The sequence below is a fragment of the Pseudorca crassidens genome, chromosome 3 (assembly GCF_039906515.1).
Source record: "Pseudorca crassidens isolate mPseCra1 chromosome 3, mPseCra1.hap1, whole genome shotgun sequence".
NCBI classification, from domain to species: Eukaryota; Metazoa; Chordata; class Mammalia; order Artiodactyla; family Delphinidae; genus Pseudorca; species Pseudorca crassidens.
Window position 1 is genome coordinate 147,595,220 of NC_090298.1, and position 6,792 is coordinate 147,602,011.

The following is a 6,792-nucleotide window of genomic DNA, read 5'->3' on the forward strand; positions in this document are numbered from 1 at the left end:
CTAACAAGCGCAGGAGCACTCATCCACAGCAATGCACCCAGTCCCAGTGCAGAGGAATCAGACAAAAAAAGCCCTTTCCCAGTTTCTCCCTGGGAGGCACTAATTACATACTTTCCCAGCTGCTGCCTGAGGATCTGGCTTCGAGTCAGCATGCGTTGAGGTGCTGACCACAATCCTCCCATTTGGGAAACTGACAGGTCCTGACACACCCTCAAATACTGGGAGCCTCTAAGAATAAAGAAGGTGGCTTGGACACCACAAAGTTTTGAGAGACAACCAAGAGCTTGGGCCAGGCTGATGGATAAGGTTCATCTCCTACGCAAGACAACAGTGTCAAAACTACGAGAAGTGGCTGTTTTATCAAATGTGCAGAAACCAACAACCGAGAGTTAAAGAAAAGGAAGAAACAGAGGAATATGTTTCAAACAAAAGAAAAAGATAAAAAATAGAGAAGCAGACCTCAATGAAACAGAGATAACTGATTTACCTCATAAAGAGTACAAAATAACAGTAATCAAGTTGCTCACTGAGGTCAGGAGAACAATGCATGAACAAAATGAGAATTTCAACAAAGAGATGGAAAATATAAGAAAGTACCAAACAAATCACAGGGCTTAAAATACTATAACTGAACTTAAAAAAAAAAAATCAATAAAGGGGTTCAATAGTAAACTACACCAAGTGGAAAAAAAGGATCAGCAAACTCAGAGGAAGGACAGTAAAATTAATCCAATCTGAGGAACAAAAAGAAAAAAGAATGAAAAAGAGTGGAGATAGCTTAAGGGACTTACAAGACACCATTAAATGGACCAATATATGTATTATAAGGGGTCCTAGAAGGAGAAGAGAGAGAGAGAGAAAGAAAGCTTATTCAAAGAAAGAATGGTTGAAAACTTCCCTAACATGGGGAAAGAAACATGTCAAGATTCAGGAAGCATAGAGAGTTCCAAAAGGTGAATCCAAAGAGACCCACACTAAGACACATTATAATTAAACTGTCAAAAGCTAAAGACAAGGAGAGAATCATAAAAGAGAAAAGAGAAAAACATCTTGTCACATACAAGGGAACCCCCATAAGACTATTAGCAGATTTCTTTCAGCAGCACCTTTGCAGCCTAGAAGGGAGTGGCATGATATATTCAAAGTGTTAAAAACAAAAAAACACCTGCCAAACAAGAATACTCTACCAGGCAAAGATGTCCTTCAGAACTGAAGGAGAGAGAAAGAGGTTTCAAGACAAGAAATGCTGAAGGAGTTCACAACTAGACTGGCCTTATAAGAAATGTTAAAAGGACTTCTTCAAGCTGAAACGAAAGAATGCTAATTAGTAACGGGAAAATATGTGAAGGTATATATCTCACTGGAAAAAAATATAAAGTTTAATTTAAAATACTCATGCTGTAATGGTGGAGAATAAATCACTTATAACTCTACTAGGAAGGTTAAAAGACAAAGTAATGAAATAAAACTACAATAATTTGTTAATGGACACACGAGGTAAAAAGATGCAAATTGTGACATAATAAAACAAAATTCGGGAGAGGGGAGTAAAAATGTAGAGCTTTAGTATGCATTCAAAGTTAAGTTGTTATCAGCTTAAATAGACTGTTATAAATACATGTAAACTCTATGGTAACCACAAAGGAAACACCTATACTAGATACACAAGAAATAAAAGAAAGGAATCTAAGCATACCACTACAGAAAAACCACCAAATTACAGAGAAGAAAGCAAGAGGGGAACAAAGGAATTATAAAACAGCCAGAAAACAATTAACAGAATGGCAATATTAAGTCCACACCTATAAATAATTACTTTAAATAGAAATGGACTGAGTCTCTAAAAATAGGAGCTTGGCTAAGATGGAAGAGTAGGAAGACCCTGAGCTCACTTTCTCTCATGAGCACAGGAAAATGACAACTATTTACAGAGCAACTATTGATAAGAAAGACCAGAATCTGCCAGAAAAGACCTTCTACGACTAAAGATATAAAGAAGGAACCACAACAAGACAGGTAGTAGGGGCAGAGTCCAGGTACTCTGGACCCAGGACCCATACCCTGGGAAGATGACCCACAAACGGGAGAATAATTACAATTGCAGATGTTCTCCCCAAGGAACAATAGGTCTGAGATCCACATCAGTCTCCCCAGCCTGGGGGTCCTTCACTGGGAAGATGAGACCCCAGAATGATTTGGCTTTGAAGGCCAGTGGGGCTTACTTTTGGGAGGCCCAGAGGGCTGCGGGAAATAGAGACTCCACTCTTGAAGGGCACACACAAAATCTCCCATGCTCTAGGATCCAGGGCAGAAGCAGTAATTTGAAAGGAGCCTGAATCAGACCCACCTGCTGATCCTGGAGGGCCTCCTGGACGGACAGGAGGTACCTGGAGCTCACCCTGGGGACAACAGACACTGGAGGCAGCCATATGGGGGAGCTCATTCTACCATATGGACACTGGTGCTGGCTGCCATTTTGGAGTCCTCCCTCTACCTTATTAGCACCGGGACCCAGCCCTGCCCACCAGCTTATCTGCACCAGTACTGTGACGCCTCAAGCCAAGCAACTAGCTGGGCTGCTCCCAGCAGGTAGGCTGCCTTAAGACCCCCTGAGCTCACAGCCACACCAAGACGTGACCCTGTCCACCAGAGAACCCGGAACTTGGCCCCAAACACCAGTGTGCCGGCACTAGCCCAGGACCCCACGGCCCAGTAGTCAGAGACCCCAGGACCCAGCTCTGCCCACAAACGGACAGGCACCAGCCCCAGGACCCCCTGACCTCCAGCCCTGCCCACTAGAAGACTGACACACCAACTCTACACTACCTTGATTACAACAGTTTTATAGTAATTCTCAAAATCGGGTAGTACATGTTCTCCAACTTTATTCTTCATTTTTAAAGTTTCTTTGGCAATGTCAGTTCTTTCCATTTCCATATTAATTTTAGAATCACATTTTTAATTTCTACAATAAAGCCTGCTTGGATTTCCATTGAGATTGTGTGGAATCCATAGGCAAATTTCAAAATTCAGTTTTTGCTTTAGATACTTTGAGGCTCTCTTGTTAGGTGCATATATGTTTAGAATTGTTCCACCATCTTGATAGATTGACACCTTTACCATTATATAATGTCCTTCTTAATACGTAAATTCATGTTTATAAGGGACCTCAGGGATTTGGAGGCTAACATGGAAAAATACAAGACCATGAAATGCAGTAACACACAGTAAGCTTTATTGCATGGTACTTGGACAGGATTGCCTGAGAGATGAAGTTCCTTACAGCATAAGACTATACAGAGGCTAGAGGTCAGGGGCCACCATCCAGGAGGGAACTCCTGGGCAAGAAGGGAACTGGAGGGAGAGCTTGCATGTCTACATAATGTTGCTAAGTAACATGGCAGCCATCTGTATGTCTTCCTTAGAAAAATGTCTATTCAGATCTTCTGCCTATTTTTTTTTGGCTGTTGAACTGTATGAGTTCTTTATATATTTTGGATATTAGCCCCTTATCAGACATGATTCGCAAATATTTTCTCCCATTCAGTAGGCTGCCTTTTCATTTTGTTGATGGTTACATTTGCTGTGCAGAAGCTTTTTAGTGTGATGTAGTTCCACTTTTTATTTTTGTTTTTGCTGTCAGATGCTTTTTCAGCATCTATTGAGATGATCACATAATTTTTATCCTTCATTTCATTAATGTGCTATATCACATTGGCTGATTTGCAGATGTTGAACCATCCTTGCATCCCTGGAATAAATCCCACTTAATCATTTTGTATGATCTTTATAATGTATTGCATTCGGTTTGCTAATATTTTGTTGAAGATTTTTGCATCAGTGTCCATCAAGGATATTGGACTGCAATTTTCTGGGGTTTTCTTGTCTGTTTGTTTCAAATATGCTCTTGCCCTTTTCTCTCTGCTCTTTCTGGGATTCCTATTATGTGTATGTTGCTATGTTTGATAGTGTCCAGTGAGTCCCTTAAACTCTGCTCACTTTTTTCATTCTTTTCTGTTCTTTAGCCTAAATAATCTCAATTGGCCAAATCTGATGTTGAATCTCCCTAGTTTCTCATTTGTTATTGTACTCTTCAACTCCAGAGTTTTTATCTGGCTCCTTTTAATAATTTCTGTCTCTTTGTTGATAGTCTCTACTTGGCATTGCTTTTATGGTTTCCTTTAGGTCTTTGTGCATGCTTTCCATTAGCTCTTTGAGCATATTTTAAATTGTTGATTTAAAGTTTTTGTCTAGCAAGTCCAATGTCTGGGCTTCCTCCTGGACAGTTTATTAATTTCTTTTTTCCTATGTATGGGTCATACCTTCTTGTTTCTTTCATGTCTTGTAATTTTTGTTGAAAATTGAACACTTTGAGAATTATAATGTGACCATGCTAGAAATCAGATTCTCCTCCCTCCCTAGTTTGTTGTTGCTGCTTGTTATAGTCATTGCTCCAGTTTTTAAAATGACTTTCTAAACTAATTTTGTAAGGTCTGGGTTCCTTGTGTTTGACCACTGAAATCTCCATTTCATTAGCTTAGTGATCACCTAGTGATTCATCAGAGATTTCCAGAAATGCCAAGACTCAGCTGATTTTTCTTGATTAATTGTTCACCTCGTTGCTGTAAACCCTTGATTAGTTTCCAGAGTCTAAAAAATTTGGTTCTGACTGTCCTTGCTAGTTTATTGGCTGATTTTGTGGAGGGACAGGCTTTTGCTGTTTCCTATCCACAATTCCTCTCTGATATCACCCACCATTTTACTTTTATCTAAGAAAAAGAATGGAGATTCTACCTACCTACTATCTATATCTGCTATGTAGAAAGAAAAAAAAAAAAAAAAGGAAAAATAAACCATGAAATTTAAATGGTTCCTGGTGGGAGAAGGAAACAGTGATGGAAGCTGTATTTCCTTAAATATACCTTCTCTTGTAGATTTTACTTTGGATCCACATATCTTACATAATGCTAAAAAAATTAAAATATTAAAGGATTACCTAAACAAACTACTCTCAGAGTCATAAACCTGCTAAAGTCTAACATTTATATGGAGAAATTGAGATCTGAATTTAAGTAGTCTAACTACAGATGCTACAACAGTCACTATTAGGCTAAACTAGGTAGTACTGAGAGACATAACATAGGTAAGTCACCTAGCAAATCAATAAACATTAGCTCCCTTCCACCAATACCTTACTGGAGGAGAGAAAACATAATTACTTTGTCATCTTTGTTCTAGGCCCATACACAGGGCTCATGATGTATAATTAGTGTAAACAGTAAATCAAGGCTATGATTATAAACATTTGACCATAAGGCCACTTTTTGAATAATGATGAGGAAAAAAAAGTGCCTACTAGAATAGTCATGTTAGTTTTACATTTTCCTTGTAAAAATAAAGGTTTGAAAAACAGACTAATTATTTTTGATTACGTAAACATACACGAACACTTCCGTTGACTCCAACATGGACACCCCACTGGTACCTGAATAAAAGTCCTCATCAAAATCAAAATACCTCCCACTCCTATTTTTGTTACCACCACCACTAATGCACATGTAGCAGATATATCCCTTTCCCACAGAGTACCACGTCCTATTTTGCCAACTCTTGACCACTTTGCTTCTTTAAACGGTATCTTAAATCCAACCACCACTCTATATTCCCACTGCCATTGCCTCAGTTCATACTTGTATTTCCTACCTGGACTACCAAATGGCCAAACTAGTCTTTTCGGCTTCCCTTCTTACCTTTTTCTAAATTCATTTTCCATTATGACTCCAGAGTATTTTTACTGAAAATAAATTGAACAGTTTATTCAACCTTTTAAATTTGTTCAGTAATTGCTTTGCTTATATTGATTATTCAGTTGCTTCTCATCATTTAGTGTGGCAGTTTTTCAAAATATATTCCTAAAAGACTCAAGACTCAGTAGAATTGCTTCAGTCCCCATGAGTGATAAGGCAGATGCTGGATGGATAATGTTCTCTTGTCATCCCTATTCTTTAACTCTCAATCACAGTTGCTCAATTTGTTTATAAGTCTTTGTAAATTTTCGTTTGTAAAATAGATTTCCCTAACTCACACTCTTCATGGTTTTGCTCCTAGCTATCTCTTCAGATTCAGTTTACTGTTACTGCTCTTTGCAAGCCCTATACATCCAGCCATCTCAAAATCTTCAGTTTCCTGAATTAGGGATATTGTGTCATACCTTTATTGGTTGAACAGCTATTTCTTCCGCCTGTAATGCTATTCTCTGTGCCTTTGGAAACCACTGAAGAAATCTCAGCTTAGAAATTATGAAAATTTAAAAAAGCCCCCAGAGGCAGTTTCTTGTTTCCTTCTCTGTTCCTATAGAACCCTGTACACGTTATTACAACCTCTACCACTCTACTTCTTTTCATCGTTTACTGACGCTTGTGACCTTGGGCAAATAACTTAACCTTTTTGAGCCCTTGAATTCCTCATCTGTAAAATGAGGATCAGTAAGGTATAATATCTAGCTCATAGAGATGTTGGGAGGGTTAAATGTGGTAATATGTGAAAGGACTTAAGAGTGTTTGGCACATTAGATTTATTCAAATGTTATATGTAACTATTATTACTACTAATAGTACCAACTACCACTACTCATCTATCTGGGTCTATTAAACTGTGAGCTCTGAAGGCTTACTTTTGCACCACTAGCACCTAACTCATGATAAAAACTCAATGTTGGAAGGAATTGATCTACATTCTATAATATGCAGGAATATGGTGGTCATTCATGTTATTATCCTCAGGTTAAAATTA